This window comes from Glycine soja, chromosome 18 (genome assembly GCF_004193775.1).
Source record: "Glycine soja cultivar W05 chromosome 18, ASM419377v2, whole genome shotgun sequence".
Lineage (NCBI taxonomy): Eukaryota > Viridiplantae > Streptophyta > Magnoliopsida > Fabales > Fabaceae > Glycine > Glycine soja.
In genome coordinates this window covers 43,209,313-43,217,001 of record NC_041019.1, presented here as the reverse complement: position 1 = coordinate 43,217,001, position 7,689 = coordinate 43,209,313, and the positions used below count along the sequence as shown (strand labels likewise).

Below are 7,689 nucleotides of genomic sequence, written 5' to 3'. Positions count from 1 at the left end.
TTCCTGCAAAAAAATTAAAATTCATAGATTTGGGTTTTTATTTGGTGTTTTGCTTTGGGGTGTTTTTGCCATGCTTGTGTCAAGGTGGCACCTTGCTTCGCCACACAACAGCAACTGCAACAATGGTGAGTTCTATTCACAAACCTACATTTTCTTTGCTTCTCTTATATCTTAGATAGGTTTTACCTCTTGCATCGATTTTGATTTGAAACATTATTTTCGTTTTCATAATGTGCAATTGTTACTGTGTTTGATTTCGTAGGCTCCCAAACGAGGTGGAAAGGCTCCGGCTATTGCCGCTAAGACCAAGCCTGTACATAACTACTCGGAGTTCAATTCGATTAGGGATTTGGTTGTTTGCTATCTTTTTTTTTAATTTTTATTTTGAAAGTGATTTTTTCTGTTTTGAAATCTCAAGAGAAGGTTTCAAATCTGCTGTTTGAGAAACGTCCAAAGAAGTTCAGAATCGGAGGGGCGTTGCCTCCGAAGAGAGACTTGACTCGGTTCATGAAGTGGCCAAAGAATGTTCAAATTCAGAGGAAGAAGAGGATTCTGAAGCAAAGGTTGAAGGTTTCTCCAGCTTTGGACCAGTTCACCAAGACTCTTGACAAAAACCTAGGTCAGAATAACTTGCATAATGTTTAGATCTGGTATATTTATGCGTGTTGTTCTGTGAGGTGTAATCATTATACATTTGTTATTTACCTAGGCACATCCGAATATGATTATTTATCTACTATAGGATATTATTTTGGTGATGTGTATGTTGTTACTCTGAGACATGCTCCTGTTTCTCATTACTATGGCGGGTTGAGAAGAGAGGTTAATGGCTTCAAAGATGCTAAGAAGGTATCACCTCACTCAAACACAAGCTTGGTTTGAAGGTTTTATGTGCGGTTAGGGTTGTTGATTGGTGTTTTTTATACTTTTTAATTTCCTTTAATGGAAAGAAATTGTGTATTTTTCTTGGTATTTTTCTTTGGGTAGCAAATAATGGATATAATATAAAGATTTCTTTTCTGGTTTGTATGAAGCAGGGGGTGCCTGATTTATCCGAGTATAGGGATGTGTACTAGCTGGGATTTGGATTGGAACATGATAAGCCTCCAACTAGTGCTTTGGTGAAGAAAGAATTTCAACACAAAATTATCTATCCTTTGAGCCCTCACGAGGTACACAAATACAATAATAATATCTAACTACAAAAGAAATAAAAAGGACATGCTAATGCCATGCTATGTTGCATGCAGTGCCAAAAAACCTGTTTAACTCAGTTTGTCACTTTCTAGGTGCATTAGGGCGTAGGGTACCCCACATGACATGCTTTGCCCTATTGTTAATTTCATCCTCTGCTTTTTCTATATGTAGGACCATTTATGGCAATTTTAAAAAATATTCTCTTTTTTCCTGGCCAGTGTTTATGCTCATATGTTGTATTCTTAAGTCATTGATGTTTAGCTTTCCAATTCTTTTTTTTTTCCTGGCCAGTGTTTATGCTCATGTTCTCTTCAATGTGTTGTTTCTTGACCCTTTGCCTTAGGATTAGTCAGTTCTATTTCTCGATGGAGGCAAGGGATATAACTCAGCGGTAGAGTGTCACCTTGACGTGGTGGAAGTTATCAGTTCAAGCCTGATTATCCTAAACCCAATGCAAGTTTTTCTATTTGTATGTTGTGATTGAATAATAATTGAGAATGGAGAAATATCTGAAGCTCTATAGCTACCATTACCTGATAAATGGATTCGTCGTGCTGGTTACCCAACAACAAGTATGACAGTAGTTTTCATCGTCATGGTTGTATCATTTAAGAAAATTATGATTAGTTACATTGTAGTGTGTAGTTGTTTCTTTATATTGATGATTTGGTTTCACCTATCGGTGCCCGGCCATGTTTAAGCACTATTAACTTTTTTGTTTAATTTACTGCAAGTAAAAGTATTCTTACCCTTTGAAATTGCTTAATCATGAAGGCAAAGAAACTATAAAGGAGCATTGAAGTGTCCAATGTGGTTTTGGATTTTTCTATAAATGTTAAGACACTGAATTTCAACGTGCACATGTTCCTATTTTTGGGACCTACACTATGGTATTTTTATTTATTATGTTATTGATATGGAGTATTGATTAATTTTGTTGTTAATTAATTTCGATTGAAAAATATAACTGATTATTTTTAATGTGTTTTTTTTCTTTTATTTATATTTTTTTCATCCACAAAATTTAAATTTAAAACCTTATTGAAGATAATTGAATTTAATATCACTCACACCAATAATTTATTGATACAAAATAAACTATAATAATATTATATAATATAGTTACCGATCAACATTAATAGTAGTATTTTATTTCTTTGCAGGGTGTACACAGTTTTTGGGTCTGCCACAGGGAGCATGGTTTCAAGATGGTGGGTTCGAGACTGCTAGAGAAGGAGTTGTTATAGGGTTCGTTGAGAATTTTTGCGTTGTTAGACATGACTTTTCGATGAGGAAAAAGGAATGGGGTTTGTAATGGCAACTAGGGGGTCCTAGAGGCCTTCTTTTTTCCTTTGGAGTTTAAATGGAGTTGGTTAGGTTCATAATGTGGTTCCTCATGGTTTATGGAACATGCATAAATGTTTTCTTCTATGTTTTAGAAAGTCTTTGAAGAGATTGTGGCTAAAAATTTGTATTCTTTATTTTTTCTCAGATGTTTGGGAATGATTTCCTTGAAGACAAGCTAAATCCTTTCCTCAAGTCAGATCTTGAACCATGAAGACACACTCTAAAAGCTGAGTTTAGATCACATCAATGGCATGGAGGTATAAAACTTTCTTCCTTTATTTACTACAATTAAACTCTGCGATCAATGGATTTAAGTGTTTGGTTGAGTTATTCTCTTAATTCTAATTAAACACATTTTGTAAGTTTTGGATTATTCAAGGGCTGTGAAGTCTTTATGCAGCAAAAAAACTCTAAAATGAGTTTGGCAACTGGGTTGCTAAGGCTATATATGAAATGATTTTTTTTTTAATTAGCATAAGGTTATCTATTTTTTTTATACCTTGCAATTTTTATGATAACCTTAGATTGTTTCTTAGTTCATTTTATTGGATTTTTGGTCATTTTATGCCCCTCCAGCTTTGCCTTGGTTTTGTGCCACCTGGCCGCCATGTGTCTTGCTTTCAACTTTTGTTCTGCTGCCAACTCCACGTATCATTCTCAAACTGGCGGATTTCAACTTCTGTTTAATTTTGCTTGATAATCTGTCTCAAATCCAAAATCATTCTCTTTCCTCCGTTTATCTCTTTCTCTTTTTTTCGGAAACTGAAATTTCGCCGGAATGCTAAAGGCACCCGCTTTTCGCAATGCATTCTCTCTTCTTCTTCTTCATTTGCTGCTCACTTTGGTCTCTACACGAGGATCTCACAAAACCACTTGGAACACTCTCACCAGTTCGTGTTGTTTCCTTTCACTCTTTTTTCTATTCCTTTTGTGTTTTCTTTGTTGAGTTTGTGTTAATTAACTACATGTTATTAATTTTTGTTGATTGTATTCTCGAAATTTCTTCTCATTCATGTTTTCTTTTTGTTCTGATGCATGTTAAGTTTTTGTTTTTCTGTGTTTTTGGGTTCCGGTCGTGCTTGGTTTTGTTGTTGTGCATTTTTTCGACTACAAACGAGGTTTTGCTTTTCTTTTCCTGTTGTTCTTCTCATTCATGTTTTCTTTTTGTTCTGATGCATGTTAAGTTTTTGTTTTTCTGTGTTTTTGGTCTATGTTTTGATCCGTTGTTACCCTATGTTTTGTGAGATTCTGGCCAACTAATAGGTGTTAAAGCTCTTTTTGTTCAATGAAGTATGCTTCGTGCTCTCCTTTTTTGCATGCCGACTTTTTTTCACATCTGGTTAGAGTGATCCTTGAAAATAGAGAGCAACACGGACAATCACAGTGAAGAAGACGCATATGCAATGCTCAAGGAATGTTCCATGGATCCCAACAAGACTACTCAGAAGCTTCTCCTTCAGGGTAGGGATTTCGATCTTGAATCTTATTAATATATTTTTGCTCTGTTATTCTTCTTCTTCTGATCTGTGTGTTGGTTGGACTTTGTGGTATTCATTTTGATTTCTTTGCCCCCTTTTTTTTATAGTGGAATGAATGATTGTGTTTGCTATGATGGGGTTTCAGTTTCACTGTTGAGAGACTTTTGTTATGTTGAGAAGGGGATTTCTAAATTTTTTTTTATACCCCTTTTGGTTTTCGAGGGCCTTTGTGTAGCTTGACGTTTTCTATCGGTATGTATATATAGGTGAGTACTCCAGGTGCCTTTTTGTGAAGTAAAAAAACTACCCTCGATCCATGCCTCAAAATGGTTGATAATAAGTAAAAAAAAATCAATGAATTCATGTTAAAACCCTTCTGCGCTTTTTTATTATAATTTTTTTTGGCAATAAAGGGATCAACGGGTTGGGGGATCAAATGGTAAAGTTCTTTTGTTGGTAAATTGGAGGATTAGAAACATAACTATTGCTTTCCTATTAGCTCTTTTTGCATTAATCGCTATTTCATATATTTTATTGATTAGTTTGCAAAGATGAGCGGTGCGGGGTTTAGGGCTTTAATTCTGAGCAGTGTGAGGAGGACGATCCATAAATTTTTTCACCAATCTGCATTATGGCCTATAAAATTGGAGAATTGGAGTGACATGCTTGCATCCTCAAGAGTATCACTCGGCCATGAAAAATTTACACAGGATAAGGTCTTTATTTTTTAAGTTTTCCATAGTGTTCTACTTATGAATGTTTTAACAGAGTATTTAAAAAGGTAATTTGAAGAAGAAGAAAATAGAGGCTTAGGCAACTAAGAAAGACAGATGAAGCTGAAGGTATATGCGGACTAGATGTCCCAACCGTCCCGTGCGGTTCTCATATTGGAATCATGAAGTATATTGGAATCATGAAGTATATGAATTTGGATGCTTATAGATTTTCCATTTCATGGTCTAGGGTACTATCGAGTAAGTCAAGTTTTATTGAAATTCCACCCAGATAAATTTTTTCCTTGGTTTGCGTTCCATAACAACTATTATTAATTTCTTATAAATCATTTGCAGGAGGAAAGCTTAGTGTAGGTGTAAACCATGAAGGAGTGAACTACTACAACAACCTCATCAATGAGCTCATGGCTAATGGTCATAATTCATTAATATTTATTTCTATAACTCTTTACATTGGAATAGTATCTTAACCATATGGTTGTTAATCATATATAATCACCATAAATCGTGGTTTTTTAAGTCCTCACATTGTGTAAGTAAAATCAATTTCCTTCCATTATCATATGTACTAACTCTCTGATCTGTATGAGCAGCTCCAATCTCCAATTCCATGGAGCTGGACCAATTACAAGACAAGTCGTTGAGGTGTGAGTCTGAAATATACTATATACTATATACTATATACTATATACTATATACTATATATTAAAAGAGAAGGCAAGAGAAGGCCAGGAAAATTACTATTGTGCCCATGCTTGAGAGCTTGCCAGGTGTCCATTTTATTGGCTTTTTGGTCATTTTATGCCCCTCCAGCTTTGCCTTGGTTTTGTGCCACCTGGCTACCATGTGTCTAGCTTTGAACTTTTGTTCTGCTGCCAACTCCACATATCATTCTCAAACTGGCGGATTTCAGCTTCTATTTAATTTTGCTTGATAATCTGTCTCAAATCCTAAATCTTTGTTTTGTGCCACCTGGTTATTGTGGTGTGTTTGTCACTCTTTTGCTGAGCCACATGGTTTTATGATTAAAGCTTTCCGGTTATTATGGTTTTGGGTTGTTGTTTTGTATCATTCTGTGATTGTGGTTTTCGGGTGGTGCTTTGTATCATTTTCGTTTGCTTCATTTTACTTCCTTTTCCGGTTCTATTGCTTCTGCATTTTAAGGTATGACTTTTTTTTATGTTATGCATTTGCATGCCTGTTTTTGCAGCGCCTGTATCTGGTTTACTGCCTTTTTTGTGCTATTTTCCAGCTTAGCATACATGCAGATTTAAATGTCCTGAAGAAGAGGATAGAGACGATGCATTTGTAATAACCTTGAGTTCTTTTGATAAAATTGATGTTCAAAAACCTTGGACGGGTTGCTAGTGTTCTTTTTCTTCTTACTTTATTCTTTGAAATTAATGTCACTATTATTCAATATTTGATGTTTGCCCTTATACTGCAGAATTTGTGTGTAACTGCAGCACATCGGCCTATTAAAGAGATATTAGAAAAGGGAAAAAAAGTATTTCTCTTTTTTGTTAGTGTTATACTTCGTATCTATGGGTTTGTCATTGCTTTTGATGGTAAGTTACAGTTGGGTTGCATGCATAAATCTTTCCATAAAGTCTACATGCTATTTGCATGTGTTGAACATTACGCTCTAAACTTAAGACCTTGGTTGAGACAAAGCAACAATAGACTTGGAGAGTTCTTTATTTCTTGATGATCTTAGATTTTGAATTCATTTATGATTAAGTTGTTAGCCAGTAATTTTAATGAAGGGGAATTATTGTATCCTTTACAAAATATATGGGTTTATGATTGAAAGGAGCTAATGTATCCTTAATGTGTTTGATGCATGACAGGAACATGTTGCTGCTCTAGTAGAAGGGCAATTGGGTGAGGTGAACGTTCTTCGGTTTGTTATGAGAAGTCAAGGTAATAGTTTTGATCAACGTTGTTGTTCATTCATCCATGGTTGTGTTTCACTTCTTATTCGTTGTCTTGCTTTTGCAGTTTTATTCAATCACTTCTTCTTCTCTTGCATTTGGATTTCGCTTCTTATTGGTTGTTGAGATAGTTAAGGTTCATTTGTGTTCAGTGATTGTTTAGTATAGTTTTTCTTCCACTGCTTTTTTTTTTTCAGTTTGTTTCTATTTTTTTGCTAACCTTGCTGACTTTCTTTTGTCTTTTAGTTTTCGTTTTGTTAGGTGTTTCACTTGGTTATAAAGAGTAAGAATTTAGTTTCATTTATGCATGCTTGCTTTTGCTCTGTTAGTGGTTGGTCACATAAACAAGGTTTAATTTTTACTGAGTCATATGCATGTGTGCCCCTAACTTTGCTATTTATTTCTCGATTTTCTTTTCTATTTTTTTTTTGTTATTTTCATGCAACTCAGGTGGGAATGGAACTTAACAAATAGTTTGGTCAGAAACAAAATAAGTGCCTGAGAGTATGTATCGTCAATATAGTCGCCAATGTGGCTTTCAATTTTTCTTCTTCTCTGTTTTCAAGGTTTGGTTTAACTTCTACATCAATTTGTAAGAACCATATATTCAATGTTTAATTATACACAAGCACACATTATACCTGGTTAGCAATGTTGATTCAATTTATTCTACAATGTTGTTCACTATAGAATTTTTTACTGGCTCAAGTTAGGACCTGCTAGGATCTTCACCACCGTCCACTTGTGGAGGTGGAACCGTGACTTATGTCAAAGCCTTCAATGAACAGGTAATTGACATTCTGATGTTGAAAATTTTGGAAAATCATTCTCTATGAGCCTATGACAGAAACTTCGATCGTGATAAAAAAAATAACTCTAAAAGTACCTAAGAAATTGTATCTAACGATTGTTGATCCATCCTTCTAACAGGTTTCTTAGTCTTTATATTTTTAAATATATGAAAACCTTCTTGAAGGTGTGGTTCTTCTTAAGTTTGTA

General features: G+C 34.8%; 2 long non-coding RNA genes across 2 annotated transcripts; both read left to right on the top strand.

Annotated features, from left to right (window-relative positions):
• The first annotated feature begins 1,524 nt into the window (after positions 1-1,524).
• On the top strand, positions 1,525-3,503 carry LOC114395130. The gene is made up of 3 exons (XR_003662951.1): positions 1,525-1,769; positions 2,361-2,445; positions 2,690-3,503. It is a non-coding gene; the product is annotated as an uncharacterized LOC114395130 (long non-coding RNA).
• Positions 3,504-3,629: 126 nt separating this feature from the next.
• On the top strand, positions 3,630-7,630 carry LOC114395975. Its single transcript, XR_003663170.1, has 4 exons — positions 3,630-4,005; positions 4,565-4,996; positions 5,093-6,679; positions 6,758-7,630. It is a non-coding gene; the product is annotated as an uncharacterized LOC114395975 (long non-coding RNA).
• The last annotated feature ends 59 nt before the right edge of the window (positions 7,631-7,689 follow it).